The sequence below is a fragment of the Eptesicus fuscus genome, chromosome 5 (genome assembly GCF_027574615.1).
Source record: "Eptesicus fuscus isolate TK198812 chromosome 5, DD_ASM_mEF_20220401, whole genome shotgun sequence".
NCBI classification, from domain to species: Eukaryota; Metazoa; Chordata; class Mammalia; order Chiroptera; family Vespertilionidae; genus Eptesicus; species Eptesicus fuscus.
Genome location: NC_072477.1, coordinates 41,773,924 through 41,797,645, shown reverse-complemented (window position 1 = coordinate 41,797,645; position 23,722 = coordinate 41,773,924). Strand labels below are relative to the sequence as shown.

At 37.2% G+C, this 23,722-nt stretch overlaps 1 protein-coding gene across 1 annotated transcript in view; it reads left to right on the top strand.

The window, feature by feature from the left end:
• GLCE (glucuronic acid epimerase) overlaps positions 1–23,722 on the top strand; it is a 106,341-nt gene that overhangs the window by 31,627 nt on the left and 50,992 nt on the right. Inside the window, exon 2 of the mRNA XM_008139083.3 lies at positions 11,176–11,267. The gene's annotated coding sequence lies outside the window, so the exon portion shown is untranslated. The remainder of the gene's footprint in view (positions 1–11,175; positions 11,268–23,722) is intronic.

Below are 23,722 nucleotides of genomic sequence, written 5' to 3'. Positions count from 1 at the left end.
CCCATCAAGCCCCACCGGCAGGGGGCACAGCCTCAGGTCCCCTGTCAAGCCCCGCTAGGTGGGGGGGGGAGTGGGGGCGCAGCCTCAGGTCCCCTATCAAGCCCCACCGGGCGGGGGGCATAGCCTCAGGTTCCCTGCCCAGGACCAGTGCCACGCAACCTCAGGTCCCTGCTGATTGTTCCTTAAGGCTCGTTACGGGAACTTGGCCTCCACTCTGTGCGCAGCCATCTTGTGTTACGGAAACCCCACCTCTGCTGTGGGCGCCGCCATCTTTGTGATGGTGTGATGGTCAATTTGCATATTCCCTCTTTATTAGATAGGATGTTCTGCAAGTTAGTAAGACAACTCAGGGATCCCACAGAGCTAAAATAAATATTTCGGCATGGTGGTGTTCCTTTCTGGAGGCAGTAGGGCTGGATTCTTCTCGAAATTGTAGGGCTTAAATCACACTTGCCTTGTTAGCTATTAGGTGAGGACTCTTCCCAGCTCCTGGAGAATACCCTCATTTTTTTGCAGTGGCCTTCCTTCAACATTTTAAAAAGCCCACAACAGGTCAAGTCCCTTTAAGACTTGCAATATCTCCTCCTTCTGTCTCATCTCTCTGATCCATCTTCTGTTTTTCTCTTCCACATTAAAGGACTCATGTGATTAATTTGGGACCACTGGGATAATCCAGGATAATCTCCTCATTTCAGTGTTCTTAACCTTAATTATAACTGAAAGTCCCTTTTGCCATGCAGGAAAAGCTAGGCTGGATGTTAGCGGGGAAGGGCAGGATATTTTTGGAGATCCTTTATTCTGTCAAAGGGGGCTAGGTTCCTGGAGTCAAGGAAGCCAGGTGTCAGTGTTGACATAAATGTTTAAAGTCTTAATTTATCCAACAAATAATTTTTGATTACTTACTATGTACTGGATATTACAATAGGCACTGAGATACTGTGATAAACAAGATAAGCCATGGCCTCTCCCCTTATATGTATAGCAGTATACTTATAAAAAGCAAATCAGAAACCTTATAGTCATGCTTTATAACAGATTCTTGCTGTGTTTTATATTTATGTGAGTTATTTGAAAGCAAGTACTAGTATAGTGTTTTTTGTTTTGGCCCTTTCCTCACCCCACCACTGATACTGTTATAATTTAATCTAGTTATAAATAACTGGAAAGGAGCAAAGGGAAGGCCAAATGGTATAGGTATGTCATTTGTGCAGCTTTGCCAGGAAACAGTAGTTTAACACTCCCCAGGAGGCCACCAGTCTATTCCCTGTAGATCCTGGGGGAAGGAAGGGGCTGGAGAGGGGGAGAATAGACGCATGCCCAGTAAAGTCTGGGTGAAATAGGGGAGGTACTACCTGTCAGTCACACCTGGGAACAGGTCATTGGCCAGAGTAGGCATGGCCACGGCAAGCACAGGAGAATTTGAAATATTTAATCCCCTAAACAAAGGAGTTAGTGCTCTTGCTCTCTCTTGTGCTCTTGGCTCCTGGCTCTTGGTTGACGTCTGGCTTGCGCGGCTCCCACACTCCTGCATTTTCCCACGTGGCCCACAGCCAGGTGGACCCCACACAGTGGACTAATGGACTGCAACTAGCCTAATGCTGTACCGAATCCAATTCCAACATGGAATGGAAATTTTGGACACTGGCTCTGCTTCTAGCTTTATTGAAGGGATATAATTCCATGAAAATAAAGCTTTCAACTACGTCTTCTCATCCTCCCGTGAGAGCCTCCGAAAATGTTTATTCCAGTGGTACCCCTAGAACCTCACTCCCACTAGCAAAGGAGAAAGGCAATCTATGCATTTCTCCGATGACACCACTACAATAGTGTTTTACATACTAGATGCTCAACAGATATTGTTAACAAGGCTTACTTGGTTTTTTCTTGTGTTGTTAGGAACATGAATTAACTCTCTTTTCTGCTATGTTCTACTCCAAAAGCAGTGAGGAATTTTTGAGTTTAGTAATCCAGATTCAGATGACAATCTAAGATTCTGCTGAAGAATTTTTTAAAAGGCCTTAAAAATGATCATGTACTCCATTTTATTTTTATTAATAACAACTCTAAAGTGCTAAAGACAGTTTTACAAAAGCTGTCATATAATTTGGTAAACTTTTGCTCCCCCCCCCCTGCATTCAATAGCCAGAAAGTATTTACCCAAATAAAAAATAATCAGTAATTGCTTTAAACCAGTTTTCATCAATAGATAGTGAAGAATTGCCAACCCAGAAGCACATTAAAACAAACTCCTCAATATGTTTTTTCTGTGACTGGATAGACTTTTAAAATAATGAAAGAGATTTACTATCTGTTATTTACTATTATATTATAGCTTCTGTCTTTCTCCTATACAATTCCTTAATGCACTCCCACTATGTGCTGAGTGTCAGTGTACTCTTTATGGAAAACCCACAAGATTCTTATCAATTGTTCAAGAACTTTTAGAGGCAGTTATTCTTAATTTTTTTTGGAGATGGTCAAGGTTATAATTCTGTATTACATAATTTCCCAAAGCAGCAATGGAGAATTTTAATTAATGATGGATTGGAGTAAGTATGGAGTAAGTGTGAGACTTATAGATAATATACCCAGGTATTAATTTCAAACTTTTAAAAATTACAGAACTTTTTAAAAATCAGAACTACTAGTGAGTGACTAAATATACTTGTAACACAAGTTTGGGCTACAAAGTGTAAACATCACATGGGTTCTTATGGCACCTAATACATACCAAGTTCTCCATCCAAAATTTCTTTTATAATTTTTTGGCCATTTAACATTATTCATGGTTAATTTCTTATCAGTAAGTACGACTCTTTATGTCTCCAAACAAATAGCCTAAATATATTTATACAAATATTTCATTTCTGAAAAAAGTAACTTTTGGAATAGTGGATAGAAAACTCACTTGATTTGCTTATGGAGAGATAGCTATTGTCATATTAAGTTTGGATAATACTAACTTGGGTGAAAAAAGGTGATAGCTACTTTTATTTTATAAAAGTGGATTAATGAACTATAATTTTTAAAATGTTACTAGATAGTGTTGATTTCTGTAAACTTTTTTGATATGTCAGTGCCTAAGAAAGTATAGCATCATCCTATTGGATATAGGTCATATGCAAAAATTCTTACTGAATAGAAACTTGAAGGAAGCTGGAAGTATATCAGTGAATGGCACAATGATATAAATGACTGAGGTTCTCTTGCTTCATTTGAAAAGAGAGGGAAAATACCCTTTGTGGTTATGGACATTAAAATAAAGGAATAACTAAAATATATGCTGTGCACAGAAAGACATAAAATTTACTGTCTTACTGAAAAATTTTGACAGGTGCATTGCATCTTTAGAAGGCAGATTTGAATTATTAAAGCAGTCTTTGTTTGGTAAATTGAGCATCTACTAAGATTACATAGAGGAATAAGCAAGTTTTAACAGATGTTGAAACTAAAATGGCCTTAGTGAAAGGTTAGAGCAATTATATACAAATGGCTTCAGTTAGAAAGGATAAACCATATATTTTTCCAAATGTGTTTCTGGGAAAAATGATCCTAACTTCTTGAAGCGGCTATTTCATTTCTAATTAAATATAGTATTAGGGAAACAAAAGGTCTAAGGCAAAAAAAATTTCTTTTTCTTACAGAAGTTTTTTGGTTTTCATTTGAAATTAGTGCAGTTATAGATTGGCCTTTTTTAAAAAAATAACAAAAACCTGATTCTTTTAAATAAAGTGTAGCAATGTGAAATTGTTGCTAAATTTACTAACATAGCTGTGAACAATTGTATCCTTAAAAAACAAGTACTCATTGAGTTTCATTTAAATACAAGTATTTGGCTGAATATAATTTTTAGAAATAACACCTAAAATAAACTTAGAAATAGAACAGATTGAATATGATTAGATATGGACAGATAGCAGATTTGTACTTAAGGTTTTTTTAAATTTAAGTTAATTCTTGTAGTATATGGAGTTGAATGTTTTGTGCCATGTGTACGTATAGTATATAATGGAAGCTTATAGTACTAGTGTATTAGTATGATAAATAAACTCTGCAGAAGAATAGAATTAATTCTGAAATATTGTTATCTGATTTACATTTTTGTTTCACCTTGTCCTATTTATTCAAATAAAACAACTAATTTTTCCCTGATAATAAAGGTGGAAACAAATGATTGTTTTACTTTTTTTTATTTTTTAGACTGCTCTTATGCATTTGAAGTAGAATTAATAACAAAACATTTTTTTCTCCCTGAAATTCTCTGACTATAAATCAGTATTATAAAAAAAATAAAAAGACAACTTTAATGGAAGTTCTTTTATGATGCCATTAAGTCATCAGGATTTACTCTTCAGTGAGGTAGGGTTGTGATTGTTTGCAGATTAGATTCCTTTGCAGGTGATGCACTACCTAGAAGAACTGACATTTAGGTTATTGATCCCCCAGTGATTCTACATGTCATGACTGAGCGGTGTTATTTGTCACTGCTCTATCTTAAAAGTAGCCAGAATAAACAAGAGAATTGTTACAGACTATAAAATCCAAACTAAATATCCTAGAAAAACCTTAATGAGCTAAAGGTTATTTGTTTAATTATCATAAATTTTTTTTTCATGAACATGCAGTAAAATTGACTTTTTCTATGTACAATTGATGAATTTTAACACGTCTGTAGATTCATGTAACCATCATCAAAGTCATTATCCATACAGTTCAATTAATTCATAAAACTTCATGCTATCCCTGTCACTTTGTAGTTGTACCTTCTCCAGCCCATCAATAACTCTTGACAACCACTCTGTTGTTTTAGTTTTTTCAGAAATGATCATTAAATGGAATTATACAGTACATACCCATATGAGACTGTTAGCATAATGCCTTAATATTACTTTTAATTGCTGAGTAGGATTCAATTGTATGGATGTACTAGAGTTTGTTCATCCATCCATTCATTCATTGAAGGACATTGAGTTGTTCAAGCTTTTAGCTAATTTGAATAGAGAAGTTATAAACATTCATGTACAGGCTTTTGTGTGAATGTGAGTTTTCATTTCTCTTGGGTAAATACATAGTAGTGGGATTGATGAATCAGATGGTAAGTATATAATTTATATAAGGAATTGCCAGACTTTTTTCTAAAGTGGTTGTACCACTTTGTATTCCCATCAGAAGCATATGATAATTCTAGTTCTGCCTACTTGTCAGCACTTGGTATGGTCAGTCTTTTTAATTTTAGCCATTCTAATAGGTTTGCAATGATATCTAATGATTTTAATTTGCATTTTCCTAATAGCTAATGATGCTGAACATATTGTCATGTGCTTTTTTGATATATATCTATAATAATAAAAGGTTAATATGCTAATTAGACCGACAGCCAAAGGAACTTCTGGATGGCCTTTCAGACAACCTTCCAGATGAAGCCAGTGGCTGCAGCCACCGCGGCTGCGAGGGCCGATCCCCTTGCATGAATTTCATGCATCAGGCCTCTAATACATAGCTATAGATATAGATATAGATATAGATATAGATCTATGTATATATATATTTATATATATCAATATATTGACATATATCGATATATATAGATATCAATATATTGATGTATATTGATATATCTATATATATATAGATATATCCAGCCTCTTTGGTGAAGGGTCTGTTTTAGTTTTTGTCTATTTTTTTTAAATAATAGAAACTTTTATTTTGGAGTTATTATAGATTTATAGAAAAGCTACAAAGGCCCTAGCCAGTTTGACTCAGTGGATAGAGCATTGGCCTGCCGACTGAAGGGTCCCGGGCTTGATTCTGGTCAAGGACACATGCCCAGGTTGCAGACTTAATCCCCAGAAATGTGTGTGCAGGAGGCAGCCGATCAATGATTCTCTTTCATCCTTGATGTTTCTGTCTCCCACTCTACCTTCCTCTCTGAAATCAATAAAAATACATTATTTTAAAAAGAAAAGTTGCAAAGATAATACAGAGTTCCTGTATGTCCCTCACCCAGCTACCCATAATAACATCTTATGAAACCAAGTACATTTGTCAAAGCCAGGAAACCACCATTGGTACCTTACGTAAACCAAACTCCGTATTCTATACTTGGATTTTGCTGATTTTCCACTAGTCTTCTTTTTGTGTTCTAGGATCCCATACAGGATTCTACATTGCATTTATGTCTCCAGTAGTCTGTGGCATTTCTCAGTCTTTCTTTGTTTTTTGGGACCTTGATAGTTTTGAGTACTAGTCAGGTTTTTTTGTAGAATGTCCCTTAATTTGTGTTTGTCTGATGTTTTTATTACTAGACTAAGGTTAAGAGTTTTAGGGAATAATTTTATCACATCATATCAGAACTACATGTTAGCATCAGTTGGTTAAGGTAATGTTTGCTAGGTTCCTCCACCTTACAGTTATTTTTGTACCCTATTCTTTAGAAGTGAGTCACTAATTCTAGCCTACACTCAAGGGGGTGGGTTGATTGTGCTACATTTTATGGATGCGTTATATCTCTCTATATATATTATTAGGAATTCTTCCGTAAGGAAGTTTGTCCCTTCCATTCTTCACTGATTCATTCATTCATTCATTCATTCATTCATTCATTTACATCAATATGTATACTTACTTTATACATTGGTTTATAGTTCAATACTATGTTATTTATTTTGTTGCTAAAATTATTCCAATGTTAACTCCTGTTCCTTTTCTTTTTTGAGTTCCTGATTTCTGGCATTACAAGATAACTCTAGGTTCATCTTGTCTTTTCTCCACCCTACTCTTAAAATCAGTCATTTCTCTAAGGAGCTCTGGTCTCTTGTATTGGAGAATTGTGTTTAGAGACCGATGTCTAGGTACTGGATGTACTCCTTGCTATTGAGGTATCACTGTTTCTAGGCCTTCTCAGAGAACAGAACTAGGAATTACACATATGTATGCTAATCCATGTATGTATACATATCTATAATTATTTCTGTATTTATTCATCTATATTACATATTAAGCAGTGTATATATTAAGTTCATACCAATGTCTTGTGACTACAATCCAGTACCACAGGGTTCATTCTAGCCTTCTCCGCCTGGCTTCTCTCTGACAGTGAGAAACCTGGCTTCAATCATGCATTTACTTACTTGTTCCACCCCAGTATACTACATGTAAAGCAAGTTCAGAATTGTTAACTAGTACCATACCAGAAATATATTTGCCACACGGAGTACAGTGTTTATGTGCAGGTTCTTTTATATTTAACCTTAAAGTTTCCATTCAAAACATTATTTCTCAAATTTACTTGGTTCAGCTCAATTTCCCCCTGTTCCCTTCAGTGAGGTAATGCTATTCATTTATAATACATTCAGATTCATTTGTCACATACTGTATTCTATCTTGAAATTCCCCCCAATTAGTTGATTTTTTTAAAAATGTACATACATTAAAGTTCACTCTTGACTAGTTTACAAAAGGATATTTGTGATGTGTGATTCTATATGGGTTTTTGACAAATACACAGGGTCACTGTCGATTACCCCTGTACCATACAGACAATTTCATCACTCTAAAATTCTCCTGTTAAAAGGTTCTGAACCCAATTACAATGTGTGTATGGTAAGTGGTCCCCACACCAACAAGTAATTCTCGGACATCAGCTGGGTATTCTACAATTCAGCTCCACTCTGACACTATCTGTCTAGAGATAGCATCAGATTCCTTAGGTTAAGAGCTCAGTTCCATAAGGCTGCTCTCCCCTGCTACCCCTACTTCAGAGGCAAATCCTAAGTCCAGGTTGTCCCCTGTGCTTCTGATCCACCAGCTGTAGATTGGCTATTTCAGTGACCACCCCTGCTCCTTGGGTTTTATTAATTTGCTAGAGTAGCTCACAGAACTCAGAGAAACACATTACTTAACTAGATTTCTGGTTTACAAAAGGATATAAACATCTAGATTGAAGAGATGCGTAGGGCCAGGTACAGGGAAAGGGTGTGGAGCTTTCATGCCCTCTCCGAGCCCACCACTCCCCAAATTTTCACAGATTCACTAACCAACCTGGAAGCTCTTTGAAACCACTCCTATTGGGTTTTTATGGAGGCTTCACTGTGTAAGCAGGATTGATTAAATCATTGGCTCTTGCCATTGGTGATTGATGCACCTCCAGCCTCTCTTTCCTACCTGCATGTCAGGGGTGGGGTTAGGAGACTGAAAGTTACAGTCTTCTAATCACATAGTTGATTCTCTTGACAACCAGCCCCTTTAGGTGCTTTCCAGATGTTACCTCATTAACATAAACCCAGTGTTTTGGGAAGGGGCTTGTTATGAATAATAGGACACCCATTTTACCTTCATGGCTCTGAATTATTTATAGGAACTGAGGACAAAAGACCAAATATTACAACAAAGAATGCTCCCATTGCTCTTATCACTTGAGAAATTCCAAGGGTTTGGAGAGCTGTAGGTGAAGACCAACTGTATGTGAAAAATATATTTTGGTCATCTGAATGACCAAATATATATTTCTTATAAATCACAGTATTGCACCTGTGCATCTGCTTTGTAGTCAGCCATTTCCCCAAACCTCCCATCCCTGACAATTTGTTTTCTTTTCCTATAGTTTTGCCTTTTTTGGTGTGTCATAGTGAATGCAGTAATACAATATGTAGCCTTTTGGATCTGGCTGGCCAGAGCTATTGATTGTGTTTTAAACTATATCTCTGTGGGGTGTTTTTTTTATAGTGGTTGCTGTAGGAATTACAGTGCCATACAAGTTCTTTTACTCCCTCCCCCCATATGGTTGTTACAATTTATGTTGTATTACATACATATTATAGCATACTAGAAGCTCGATACACAGATTCGTGCACCGGTGAGGTCCCTTGGCCTGGCTACGGGGATCAGGCTGAAAACTGGCTCTCTGACATCCCCCGAGGAGTCCCAAATTGTGAGAGGGCAGTTCTCGGGTGACACACCCCAGAATCGGTCTCCCTCCTCTGGTTCCCGCTGCGTCACCCCGAGAACCACAGGTGCCAAGTCACCACAGCTCGGCAGCTCCTGCATTGAGTGTCTTCCCCCTGGTGGTCAGTGCACGTCATAGCCAGCAGTGGGAGCATCTGCCTCCCTGGTGGTCATTGCGCATCATAACTACCAATTGGACGGTCACTTAGGCTTTTATATATGTAGAGATATGTTGGAAGCCCCATCAGACAACATTATACATTTTGCTTTCAACTATCAAACTTATTTTAAAGACCTCAAAAAGATAAGAATACTAGTAGTATACTATATTTACTCAGATAATTAACAATTAAGCTACTCACTCTTTATTCCTGGTATATCAAAAGTTTCCTTATGATATCATTTACCATCTGTTGGAAGAACTTCTTTTAGCAGTTCTTTTAAAGCAGTTCTGATGTCAACATATTCCCTTGTTTTTCTTCATCTTAGAATGTCTTTATTTCATCTTCATCTTCATTTCAAGATATTTTTTGTCTTTAGTTTTCTAAAGTTTAATTATTATATGTCTGGTCATGGATTCCTTTGTATTTATTCTGTTTGAGGGTTTGCTGAGTGTCTTAAATCTTACAGATTACTTTATGTCCTTCAACACATTTGGAAAATATATATACATATATATTTTTAATATATTGATTTTTTACAGAGAGGAAGGGAGAGGGATAGAGAGTTAGAAACATCGATGAGAGAAAAACATTTATCAGCTGCCTCCTGCACACCTCCTACTGGGGATGTGCCCGCAACCAAGGTACATGCCCTTGACTGGAATCGAACCTGGGACCCTTCAGTCTGCAGGCCAATGCTCCATCCACTGAGCCAAACCGGTTAAGACCACCTTAGATAATTTCTATTCATCTATATTAAGTTCACTGACTTTTTCTTTTGTAGTTTCCATTCTACTATTGAGCTCATCTAGTGAGCTTTTAATTTTGGTTATTGATATTTTTCTAATTCTAAGATTTGCATTTGGTTCTTTATATCTTCTCTTTTTTTCTGAGTCTTTTTATTTTTCCACATGTGTAAAGAATGTTTGCTCTTACTTGGTAAAATATTCTAAATAGTTGCTTTTCTATTTCTTTATATCTCCCTCAGATAATTTCAGTATCTGTTCTTTCTTGGTGTGGACATCTTTTTCCATGCAAGTTGAGATTTTCCTGGTTCTTCTTATATCAAGTAATTTTGGATTATATCCTGGGCATTTTGACTCATGTTGTGAAACTTTGGTTCTTGTTTAAATCCCATGCATAATGTTGATGTATTTGTTTAGTATGCTATCAGCCCAGTTAGGTTCAGGCTGTATGTTCTTGTGGGTAGTGGTTACAACATCAGTTCAATTTTCAAGGACTTTGCCATGCTGTTTGCACTGTCCCTCATGTGCACCACCCATTGGCCAATCTGGAACTTGGTAGTGGTCTGTCTCATAGTTCAAGTTTCAAAGTCTCTGTTATTTGGTCAAATCCACACATGTGCTGCTTGAGGGTAAGCCCAGCGGTTCATAAACAATTTTGAAATGTTGCTTTCCCAAGCTCCTCTTTCTCTGGAATCTCCCAGTATTTTCTGATTTGCTGTAACTCCCCCTTTCCCATTCTCTGACCAGAAAGATAGGGCTTTATTTATCCCCGATGTGCATTATCTACAACTGTGTCCTTATCTAGGGCCAAGTGGCAAGAAGACAGAGGGAGAGAAAAAAAGCAATAGGGATTCGTCACATCCTCTTGGGCCCACAGCTACTCGGGTCAGAGAGGAAGGTGTTCCCCTCCATCAGAGTCTTAGGGTCCCGATGGCTTCTATTGCCACAGCTATCACCGAGGCTAAGCTTGAGAGAATGGAGAAAAAAGGGGGGAGGGATTCCCACACATTTTTGTGTGAGGAGGTCCCTTCCCCTTTCCCAGAGCGAGCACCAGAAGACTTCTGAAGCTTTCTCTACGCTAATGCATACTTCTGGGTGGAGCTGTATTAAGTTCAGGCTGGAAGAAACCAGTGGGGAACAAAATGCTCTTTCATTGATACTTCAAATTGTGGTCTTTTTACCCAATCTGCTTGCTACTGTTTACTTTGCAGAGTCCTCAATATCCAGATCTTGTAGCTACATTCACTCAGAGAGACAGGTTGGAATATGATTACCCCATTTTATCCAACATTGGTTAACAAAGGTTTTCAATTTTGTTTCTCCAGGAATTTCACAAGAAACTGAAGTTTTGATCAAAAAATATTTTGAGTTTGAAACCAGACATGTACTAGAGTTTAGATTCTTTCATTTAATTAAGGTAAGATTGTTTAATAAGATTTAATCACTCCCTTACTGTACATTTTCAGTATATATGTATATTTTAAATATGTTTTCATTGAATTTTAGAGAGAGAGGAAGAGAGAGGGATAGACAAATAGAAACATTGCTCAGAGAGAAACTTCATTGACAGACTGCCTCTCGCACCCCCACTACTGGGAATCAAGCCTGCAACCTGGGCATGTGCCCTGACCAGAAATTGAAATGGTAATCTCTTGGTTCTTAGGTTGACACTCAACCACTTAGCCATACCAGCCCGGCTCAAACTTAGATTTTAATGTGTGCTTTATTAATACTTTTCAATCTACCAGAGTTTCTGACATAAGAAAATATTTTCATGGTTCTTTTATGATTTGAATAGCTAATGTTCCATGTAGCTATTTCCAGATATAAGGGGAATATATGATTATAATGTTTACTGAAGGTGTTGTATATTGATAATCAGATCTGTTTGTCTAGTGCAGTAGTTCGTAAGCTATGGCCTACAGTCCGGTCACCTGTTTTGGTAAATAAAGGTTTATTGGAACATAATGCACCCATTAATTACATGTTGTCTATGGCTGACTTAGCACTACAGTGGCAGAGTTTATTAGTTGGAACAGTGTCTCTGTGACCTGCAAACCTGAAATCTGGCTCATTAAGAAAATTTTGCTGACCCTTGGTCTAAGTCACTGGTCGGCAAACTGCTGTTCGCAAGCCACATGCACCTCGCAAGCCGCTCTGTTGACTAATGAGTTTGCCGACCACTGTCATATACTACCCTTTACCGCTTTGCACACAGTATGCCACAATTGCCTAATCCTCGCAGCTTCCAACTACACGGTAACATTTAGTCCAGTCCAGTGGTCGGCAAACTCATTAGTCAACAGAGCAGCAAACTGCGGCTCGCAAGCCGCGGTTTGCCGACCACTGGCCTAGGTGATTAAATCAGGTTTTCTTACTATGCTGTATAATTATAATATGTGAAGTGATAGCTAACCAACTTTTAGTTGTCAGTAAGTGTTGTCAGGTATGAATACTAATTGATGATTTGAATATGCATTTGAGTGGGTGTGCTCTTACCCCTACCTCTGCCACCGGAGGTTAAGCTTGAGAGAATGGAGAAAAAGGGTGAAAAGTGAAGGATCTGGAATTATTTCTTAAGAAGAGGTATTAATTTCTGAGATAATCGATTTTACAAATAAGACAATGCTGTGAGCAGCTAAATGCCAAGTGTTATTTCTAAGTAGAAGTCTTTATTTTGCCTAGATTTTCAAAAATAAAAGTTTATATGATAAAGGTCACTCTTGTTCCTCTCTAAAAAAAATTTCATACCAATGTATTTATAACTTGTCTTTCTTGATAAATTTAAACAGAATTAGTAATATTTTGAGAATAATGATTATGTGTTTTTAAAATCTGTCCTAGTAACATAGTGGTTTAGAGTATATGAAGTTTTAAATGAAAACGTTCTGATATAAAACTATGTTTAGTGGGTAAAGTTGAAATTTTATTTATCTCTGAGGTTTATATTGAGTCACTTATACCTGTTTGTGATTCCTAAAATTATGAGTGCTTAAAAATATATAAAATAGAAGAAGAGATTAAAATTTGAGCCTAGAGAGTCTATAAGATATTTGCTAAGCTTCTTAGGAATCTCTTGGCTGAAGAAAAAACTGTATTTTTTAAACATGATAAATAAATTAGAATTTCTAAGCAATATCAAATGAAATTCATGATAAAGATATTTCTCTTGTTTTGAATTTGTTTTGGAAACCAGATCTTTAAAGGTATTTTTTGCTAGTTTCTAAGTAATTTTAATAAAATAAAATAAGTTTCTGAAATTTTCATCTCTTAAGAACTATTTGATTTGAAAAACACTCTCTATTATGTCATGCATAATTTGGATTGCTAACAGACTTCTGTGAGGTATCTTTGCTTGTGTTCTAAACGAATTTAAAACTTTTTTAAAATTTCCTTTTTAAAAGTGGGAAAGGTAATTTATCTGTAAGAATATCTTTGCATTGTTTTATACCATCATGCATTTTACATTTATACTAGAGGCCCGGTGCATGACATTTGTGCATGGGGGGGCGGGGGGTGGGGGAGTCTCTCAGCCCAGCCTGCGCCCTCTTGCAATCCAGGACCTGCTTTCTGGTTCACAGATGACTGTCTTTTCAATGTGCCTTCACAGAGTGGAAGAGGTGAGGGAGCTCTCTGGGGCCAGTTATATAAGGGCATTAATTCCATTTATAAAGGAGAGGCCTTAATCACCTCCCTAAGACCCACCTTCAAATACCATCACAATGGGAGTTAGGATTTTAACATGAATTTTTGAGGTGACACAAAACAATCTATAGCAGTCAACTTTTTAATTTTGTAATCCTGACCAATGCCATTGTACAGACTTAGGTCAATAAAGAAACTAGTTTGGAAATGAACCTCTAAGGTTTATCCTCACAGGAGATAATGTAAAAAAACATCTTAACTTGATTGACCACTATGGGGTTTTCTTTAAAAAAAAACAAAACACTTGACCTAGCTGGTTTGGCTCAATGGGTAGAGCGTCAGCCTGTGGACTGAAGGGTCCCAGGTTCGATTCCGGCCAAGGGCACATGCCTGGGTTGTGGGCTCAATCCCCAGTAGGGAGTGTGCAAGAGGCAGCCAATCAATGATTCTCTCTCATCATTGATGTTTCTATCTCTCTCCCTCTCCCTTCCTCTCTAAAATCAATAAAATATATATTTTTTAAAAAACTTGAGGTAATGTATTTTTTAAAGCTTTTCCTTGTACATAGTCATTTCATTTTCTACCAAAATGTTTTTTTTAGAATAAAAACAATTTTATTCGCAGAATTTGCTATCAAGAAAGTTTATTTGAAAGAGAGAAATAAAGGCTATTTTTAAAGCTTCCTTTTAAAAATATTTATTTTGCAGTAATTTTAGATATATAATTAAGTTCTAAAGATAATACAGAGCTTTTGTGTATTCTTCACTCAGCTTCCCCTAATGTTAACATCTTATATAACCTTGGTACAGTAATCAGAACTTAAGGATCAACAATGACTACTAAAGTACAGACTTTATTAGGATTTCACCAATTTTTCCACTAATTTCCTTTTTCCAGGATCCCACATTATATTTATTGTCCTATTTTCTTCATCGCCTCTAATCTGACAGTTCTGCATCTTTCCTTATATTTCATTACCTTCACATTTTCAAAGACTGCTGATCAGGTATTTTGTAGAATGTCATTCAATTTGGTTTTCTCTGATGTTTTCTCATAGTTAGATTGAACTTACAGATTTTTTGAAAGAATGCCAGAGGGGTGATGTGTCCTTCTCAGTGCATGATATCAGGGGTTACATGATGTCAATATGACTCATTACTGGTGATGTTATTAACCTTGATCACTTGATTTTGGTGATGTCTGCCAGATTTCTCCACTGTAAAGTTACTGTTTTCTCTTAATAAATATTGGGGGGGGGGGGGAGGGATATTTTGAGGTTACACAAATAGTTCTGTTTCTCCTTAAATTTTTGGCCACTAATTTTACCATTAACTTGTGGGTTTTGCCTATAGCAGTTATTACTCTGATATTCTAATGATGACTTTCTATTTCATTTCTTCCTTCTACATTTATTAATTATAATTCATCTGTAAGAAAGAGTTGTTTCTCCCCACATTTATTTTATTTAATCATTTATTTATATCTATGCACACACATGGATATTTTATTCTTTGTAGTAGAATCAGTGCTATTGTTATTTATTTTGTTACTCAAATTGTTCGAGCTTTGGCCACTGTGAGCCCTTTGAAGGTTGCTTCTGTGTCCTTTCAACATGTTTTGTATGTATTGCTGTTGTTGTTGTTGTTGTTGTTTTAAGTTATTTCTTACTTTATGGCTCTACAAAATGTTCCAGGCTCATGTATTTTCCCTGCCCCAGGCCTGGAATTACCCACTTCTCCAAAGTGCCCAAGTCCATCTTATTGGAAAATAGTATTTAGAAACCAGCTTCTGGGTACTAGATGTGCTCATTGCTACTGAAATGTTACTGCTTCTAGGCCTTTCAGATGTCAGAGGTAGGAAATGTATGCCTATGTACTAACCCATATGTTTGAATATAAAATAATACATTCCTATATAATAAAAACCTAATATGCTAAGTGTTCGACCGTTTGACCAGTCTCTATGATGCGCATTTACCACCAGGGGGCAGACGCTCCGACTAGTAGGTTAGCTTGATGCTGGGGTCCGGCCGATCAGGACTGGGCGTGATGGGCTGGACACGCCCTGGAGCCCTCCCATGGTTCCTCCCTGGCCAGCCAACCTCCCACAATCCCTCCCTGGCTGGCCAGCCCCAATCACCCCGATTGGGACTGGGCGAGACAACCCTGGTTGGCCCCAATGGGGACTGGTGAGATGGGCCAGATACGCCCTAGAGCCCTACCGTGGCCCCTCCTCGGTCCCGATCGTGCACCAGTGGGGTCTCTCAGCCTGGCTTGCACTCTCTCACAATCCGGGACACCTTGGGGGATGTCAGAGAGCTGGTTTTGACCTGATCCCCGCAGGCCAGCCGAGGGACCTCTAGTAATTAATAAATAACAATACAAGAATAAACAGTTTCTTGTACTCACAACTGTAAACTTTTTATCCCACCATACACACACACACACACACACACACACACACACACACACACACACACAGACATTTATGGTTATTTCTGTATGTACTATCTGTATATACAGAAAATAAATTAGTTTATACTGATAACTACAAATCCAATCTAGCACCCATAGGGATTATTCTAGTATTCCTCTTTTGCTTATTTGTAACTACATTTACATATTTGCTATATATATAGTAGTTTTAGAATTGCTACCCATATTCCTGTGAGAAACAAATTTCCAAACACAATACAGTGTTTATGTACAGTTCTTTTTTTTCCTTACTCTCACAGTATCCAGCCAAAATGCTCTTTTCCAAAGTTACTTAAGTCATGTCTTTTTTTTTTCCCATATCTCCTTCAGTCTGCTCTGTCATTCATTTGTAATACAGTTAGATTCATATGTCATAGTTTGGATTCCATCTTTGGTTTCCTCGACACCCTGGTTGGTTTGGTTTGGTTTAATTTGTATCCTGTAAAATCAGTCTTTGTGTTGCACAGTTGTATTGGTTTTGAGAAATGCATAGTCATGTATTTACCAACAACAGTTCCATCATCCTCTAAATTCCCTGATGTTGCCCCTTTGTGGTCAGCCCCTCTTCCTACCCCAAACGCTACCAACCACTGATGTATTTCCCATGTCCTTTAATTAGCCTTTTCCAGAATTTCATATAAATGGAATCACTGGCCTCTTTTACTTGATAAAATGCATTTAATTCATCCATCTGTTGCATAAATCATTAGTTTGTCTTTTTTTATTGCTGATTAGCATTCCATTGTATTACCACAGTTTGTGTATCCATTTACCTGTTGAGGGACATCTGGATTGTTTCCAGTTTTGGGCAGTTATGAATAACCTACTACAAACATTTATATAAAGGTGTTTTGTACTTGTGCGTGTGTGTTTTTCTTTGCCTTTGCTTTTATTTCATTTGGGTAAATACCTGGGAGTGGGATTATGTACCTTAGTGTAACTGTATATTTAATTTAGAAGAAACTGCCAAACTTTTTTCCTAGTGGCTATACAATTTTGCATTCCTACCACCAGTGTATGAGAGTTCTGTTGCTCTGCATGGCCTTCAGTACTTGTCAATTTGTTTTGTCTTATAACTGTTCTGCTATATGTGTAGTGATATCTTGTTTTAATTTTCCCAATGACCAATGGTATGGATATGCCATCCATCTGTTTGTGAAGGGGCAGCTGGTCCCTTTTATATCTCTTCATTTTCTCCTTATGTGATAAACCACCAGGATAGAGGGTTATCCATGTGGTTTATCCCCCCAATATATTTTTGATTGAACTAGTTGCCATCATCTCTGAATGTTTGGCTATATTTTATAATAAAAATACACATTTCCATATATGAGTTTGGTTTTCTATGCTTATTGCATTAGAATGAATGTATAGTTTTTTATATAGCTGAGTATTTGAATAATAATTTCATGGCTGTCCAAAACGGGATTTCTTTATAAGAATCTATTCATAAGTTACATCTTGGACTGAAAAGACATTCAAGAGAAGGTAAAATGAAATAAATTCTTTTAGTGCTAAAGGTTGGCTTTGGACTGACAAATGTCACTTTAGGAAAAGAAATTTTAGGGTCTTAAGATCTTTTCTCCTTTAGCTATCAAATGAACAAAGAAAACCAGATACTTTCTTCGGGTACCTGTCAACACATGCAACCTTTAGAATGTCCTTAAGATTAATCAGTTAATTTTAGTGAAAGATATTACAAATTAATGATTTTAAACTTAGCCTCTTTACATAAACATTTAAATTGACTGACAAAGCCCTGCTGGTACGGGTCAGCGTCGACCCAGGAACTAAGAGGTCACCAGTTTAATTCCCGATCAGGCCACATGCCAGGGTTGCAGGCTCAATTCCCAGTAGAGGTGTGCAGGAGGCAGCCAGTCGATGATGTTTCTCTCATCGATGTTTTTATCCCTCTCTCTAAAATAAAAATAAATAAATAAATAAATAAATAAATAAATAAATAAATATTTAACAAATAAATGAATACATACATACATACATAAATGGACTGAGGTTAAAAAACACTTTAATATATTGCTTCATTGAGTTGACTTAATTAAAATGTGTGGAATACTCATTACCTACTTTCTTGAATTTCAAAGACTACTGCAAAAAAACCCTATAATTCAATAACTAATGGAATTCTTAACATATTTAGCATTTATCAGAATGGAATAAAAACAAAATTTTAATGAGTGATTTTTACCCTATTTGAGCTTTATGTTTACTACTAGAGGCCTGGTGCATGAAAATTCATGCACTGAAGGGGGGTCCCTCAGCCCGGCCTGCCCCCTCTCACAGTCCGGGAGCCCTCAGGGGTGGGAGGCGACCTGGTGATCAGGGGAAGGCGATGCCCCCATCACACATCTGCTGCTGCCACTGCCAGTAGTGCAAGCCTCGGCCTGTCCTGGTTACTTGAGCCTCGGGCAGCCCTGGGTGGCTGGGCAGCCGACATCCAAGGCTTGCCTGCACCTCGGGCCGGCCCTGGGTGGCTGGGCAGCCACCATCTGAGGCTTGCCTGTGCCTTGGGCCAGCCCTGGGTGGCTGGGGGACTGAGGACTGGGGGACTCCTGAGGCAGTTGCGCGGAGCAGCCGGACCTGCCTGGGGGCAGGCCCGGCTGTGCCATGCACTTGCTGCCCCTGTGGGGCTGAGGGGACTGAGCGCCACCATCTTTGAGGGCGTGGTAGTCAATTAGCATATTCCCTCCTGATTGGCTGTGGGTGCTGCCATCCTTGTGAGGGTGTGATGGTCAATTAGCATATTCCCTCCTTATTGGCTGTAGGCACTACCATCTTTGTGAGGGTGTGGTGGTCAATTAGCATATTCCCTCTTTATTAGATAGGATTTCTGTTTGGTAAAGACTTGTGTTAAATCTATTAGAATATGTGCATGGATACCATGTTATTTAAATAGATTATTCTGTTTGCTGTATAAAGTCCTTTTAAGAACTTAATATATTACATAAAATATATGCTTAAATTGGAAAAATATGATATGCCTTAAAGGATAGCAATTCCTGTTACATCACTTGGGTAATTATGATTGATACCCTTGATACAGATTCTAGCATTATCTACTATTTCAGTAGGAAAATGCCAAAACAGTACATATTCAGATTCTAAAAATGTTAGCATTAAAAATCATTACAAATGGAAAGATAACTTTCTTGTGTGCTTCAGCATGAGCATATCTCTTTAAACATCCTATTTGATAAGTGTGATTATGTCCCTGATATTTGTAGCGGCTAAACCCAGGTTTGTTGTAGTTATGATGTTGACAATCTTTGAATTTAAGCCAGCAAGTTTTAAATTGAAAGCTTGCAAACCTTTCTATAGTGATTGCTCTGGTCACTGTACATAACATAACTTAATAGTTACCTTCTCAGACTCTTTTTGTAGATAAATATAAATAAGACAGTGTTTTCCTAGCCTTGTGAAAGGGCAGGGAGAAGTATATATTTACATATTTTATTTCGTTTTTCCTTTTCCTGAATAGTAGGGATAAAAAAGTAAAGTGTGTGGTTTTGTATGTTAAGGTCTTGATGGTTGCCTACTTCCTTATTTATAGAAGACTCGGAAGATAAAGTTTGTAACTTCATTGAGTATTCTTTAGAGCCTGAGACTAACAAAGTGGCAGGTATAAGCAGTTGTGTTTGTATGACAGTTGACAGTATCAGTTTTACCTGACATTGTTGAAACAAACATTGCTGAAATTAAGAATTAAGGAAGGATGAAATGTAACTTCTTTTGAGCAACTGTTTTTGGTTAACTCCAAGTCGGGTACTTTCTTTTGCATGTTATTTAACTTAATCTTCACAATTAGCCTACATGATATGCACGATTACTTACATTTTATGAGTAAAGAAAATTTATCCAAGATAACACAACTAGTATTGGCCAAGTCAGGATTTGAACCTGTTCTCTTACCTAAAAGCCCACACATTTATCTGTTATACTGCACTGCTTCTCCTAAGATTAGAAAAGTAGTGAAAATTATTAGGAAACCTCTAAACTTTTATGCCCTGGGAGGGAAAATAATAATTACATAAGACTGATATTATCTTCAACTTTATGTAGTGCTTTCTTCACCCTTAAGGGGCGTCACTTTTGAAAAAATCTATTTTATATCAGGGAACAGCCAGCATAGTACTATTCATTAATGCTAATTATATGAGTCTCCAATTGATATTTCAGGAAGGATTCTCTAATGATATTAATAACTAATAGCTTTCTTGAAAATAAAAATCATCTATTTTCAGAAATAATACACATCTGCATTGCCGTTAGCAGTAAAAATATCTAAAAAATGTAACACATTTGCAGTAACTTTTTAATAGCCTAATTAAACTCTAGAAATGATACTTGGTATAACATTTGCAAAACAAACTCTTTTTTTTTTTTTTTTTTTTTTTTTTTTTTTTTTTTTTTTTTTTTTTTTTTTTTTTTTTTTAAATATTTTTATTGAGGTATTATATGTGTACATATCTTACTATTACCCCCCCACCCCACACCCACACATGCCCTCCCCCCCCCAGAGTTTTGCGTCCATTGTTTATGCTTATATGCATGCATACAAGTCCTTCGTTTGATTTCATAACTCCCCCACCTTTCCCAAACTTTCCCCCTGTACTTTGAAAGTCTGTTTGATGCTTTACTGTCTCTGTATCTATCTTTTTGTTCACCACTTTATAATGTTCTTTACTATCCCTAAATGAGTGAGATCATGTGGTATTTTTCTTTCATTGACTGGCTTATTTCACTTAGCATAATGTTCTCCAATTCCATCCAGGTTGCTGCAAATGATGAGAATTCCTTCTTTTTTATGGCAGCATAGTATTCCATTGTGTAGATGTACCACAGTTTTCCGATCCACTCATCTGCTGACGGGCACCTAGGCTGTTTCCAAATCTTAGCTATTGTAAATTGTGCTGCTATGAACATAGGGGTGCATATATCCTTTCTGATTGGTGTTTCTAGTTTCTTCGGATATATTCCCAGGAGTGGGATTACTGGGTCAAATGGGAGTTCCATTTTCAGTTTTTTGAGGAAACTCCATACTGTTCTCCACAGTGGCTGCACCAGTCTGCATTCCCACCAGCAGTGCACGAGGGTTCCTTTTTCTCCGCATCCTCGCCAACACTTGTTGTTTGTTGATTTTTTGATGATAGCCATTCTGACAGGTGTGAGATGGTACCTCATTGTTGTTTTGATTTGCATCTCTCGGATAATAAGTGACTTTGAACATGTTTTCATGTGTCTCTTGGCCTTCCTTCTGTCTTCTTTTGAAAATATTCTGTTTAGGTCTGTTGCCCATTTTTTTATTGGATCATTTATCTTCCTCTTATTGAGTTGCATAAGCTGCCTGTAGATGTTGGAGATTAAACCTTTATCAGTGATAGCATTTGCAAATATGTTTTCCCATGCAGTGGGCTTTCTTGTTGTTTTGTTGATGGTTTCTTTTGCTGTAAAAAAGCTTTTTATTTTGATGTAGTCCCATTTGTTAATTTTCTCTCTAGCTTCCATTGCCCTAGGGGCAGTGTCAGTGAAGAAGTTCTTGTGGCATATGTCTGAGATTTTGTTGCCTGTGGATTCCTCTAGTATTTTTATGGTTTCCCGTCTTATGTTTAAGTCCTGTATCCATTTTGAGTTTATTTTTGTGTATGGTGTAAGTTGGTGATCTAGTTTCATTTTTTTGCATGTATCTGTCCAGTTTTCCCAACACCACTTATTGAAGAGACTGTCTTGACTCCATTGTATGTTCATGCCTCCTTTGTCAAATATTAATTGAGCATAGTGGTTTGGGTCGATATCTGGGTTCTCTATTCTGTTCCATTGATCAATATGTCTGTTCTTGTGCCAGTACCAGGCTGTTTTGAGAACAGTGGCTTTGTAATACAGCTTGAAATCTGGTATTGAGATCCCACCTACTTTATTCTTCTTTCTGAGGATTGCTGAGGCTAGTCGGGGTCTTTTTTTATTCCAGATGAATTTTTGGAGAGTTCTTTCTAGGTCTGTGAAATATGCTGTTGGTATTTTGATGGGGAGTGCATTGAATCTGTAGATTGCTTTGGGTAGTATGGACATTTTAATGATGTTGATTCTACCAATCCAGGAACATGGTATGTTCTTCCATCTGTTTACGTCTTCCTCTATCTCTTTTTTCAGTGTCCTGTAGTTTTCTGCGTATAGGTCTTTTACCTCCTTAGTTAAGTTTATTCCTAGGTATCTTAATTTTTTTGGTGCGATGGTAAATGGGATTGCTTTTTTAGTCTCTCTTTCTGTAAGTTCATTATTGGTGTATAGAAAAGCCATAGATTTCTTGGCGTTAATTTTGTATCCCGCTACATTGCCGAAGTCATTTATTAAGTCTATTAGTTTTTTGATGGAATCTTTTGGGTTTTTTATGTACAATATCATGTCATCTGCAAATAAGGACAGCTTCACTTCTTCTTTTCCAATTTGGATGCCTCTTATTTCTTCTTCTTGCCTAATTGCGATAGCTAATACTTCCAGTACTATGTCAAACAGGAGTGGTGAGAGTGGGCATCCCTGTCTTGTTCCTGTTCTTAGGGGAAATGGTTTTAGTTTTTGCCCATTGAGTATGATGTTTGCTGTGGGTTTATCATAAATAGCTTTTATTATGTTGAGGTATGAGCCTTCTATTCCCACCTTGTTGAGAGTTTTTATCAAGAAAGGGTGTTGGATTTTGTCAAATGCTTTTTCTGCATCTATTGATATGACTATGTGATTTTTATCTCTCAATTTGTTTATGTGATGTATCACGTTTATTGATTTGCGGATATTGTACCATCCTTGCATTCCTGGAATAAATCCTACTTGGTCATGGTGTATGATCTTTCTGATGTACTGCTGGAGCCGATTTGCTAGAATTTTGTTGAGGATTTTGGCATCAATGTTCATGAGGGATATTGGCCTGTAATTCTCTTTCATTGAGTTGTCTTTATCTGGTTTTGGTATTAGGGTGATGCTGGCTTCATAGAAGGAGCCTGGAAGTGTTCCTTCCTCTTGAATTTTTTGGAATAGTCTGAGGAGGATAGGTTTTAGTTCTTCCTTGAAAGTTTGATAAAACTCTCCTGTGAAGCCATCTGGCCCCGGGCTTTTGTTTGCCGGAAGCTTTTTGATGACTGCTTCAATTTCTACCATAGTTACTGGCATGTTGAGCTGTTTAGAATCTTCCTGATTGAGTTTTGGAAGGTTGTATTTTTCTAGGAATATGTCGATTTCCTCTAGGTTGTCCAGTTTGTTGGAATAGAGTTGTTCGTAGTATTTTGTAACAATCCTTTGTATTTCGTCGGGGTCTGTTGTTATTTCACCTCTTTCATTTCTGATTTTGTTTATTTGGGTCCTCTCTCTTTGCTTCTTGGTGAGCCTGGCTAGAGGTCCATCAATCTTGTTTATCCTTTCAAAGAACCAGCTCTTGGTTTTGTTGATCTTTTGTATTGTTTCTTTGGTCTCTATGTCGTTTATCTCCGCTCTGATCTTTATTATTTCTTTCCTTCTGCTTACACTGGGCTTATCTTGTTGCTCTCTCTCTAACTCTTTGAGTTGTTGGCTTAGGTAATTTATTACCATTGTTTCTTGTTTTTTGAAGTAGGCTTGTAGAGCTATGAACTTCCCTCTCAGGACTGCTTTCATTGTGTCCCATAGATTTTGGATTGTTGTGTTTTCATTGTCGTTTGTTGCCATGATGTTTTTTATTTCTTCCTTGATGTCTTTGGTAACCCAGTCATGG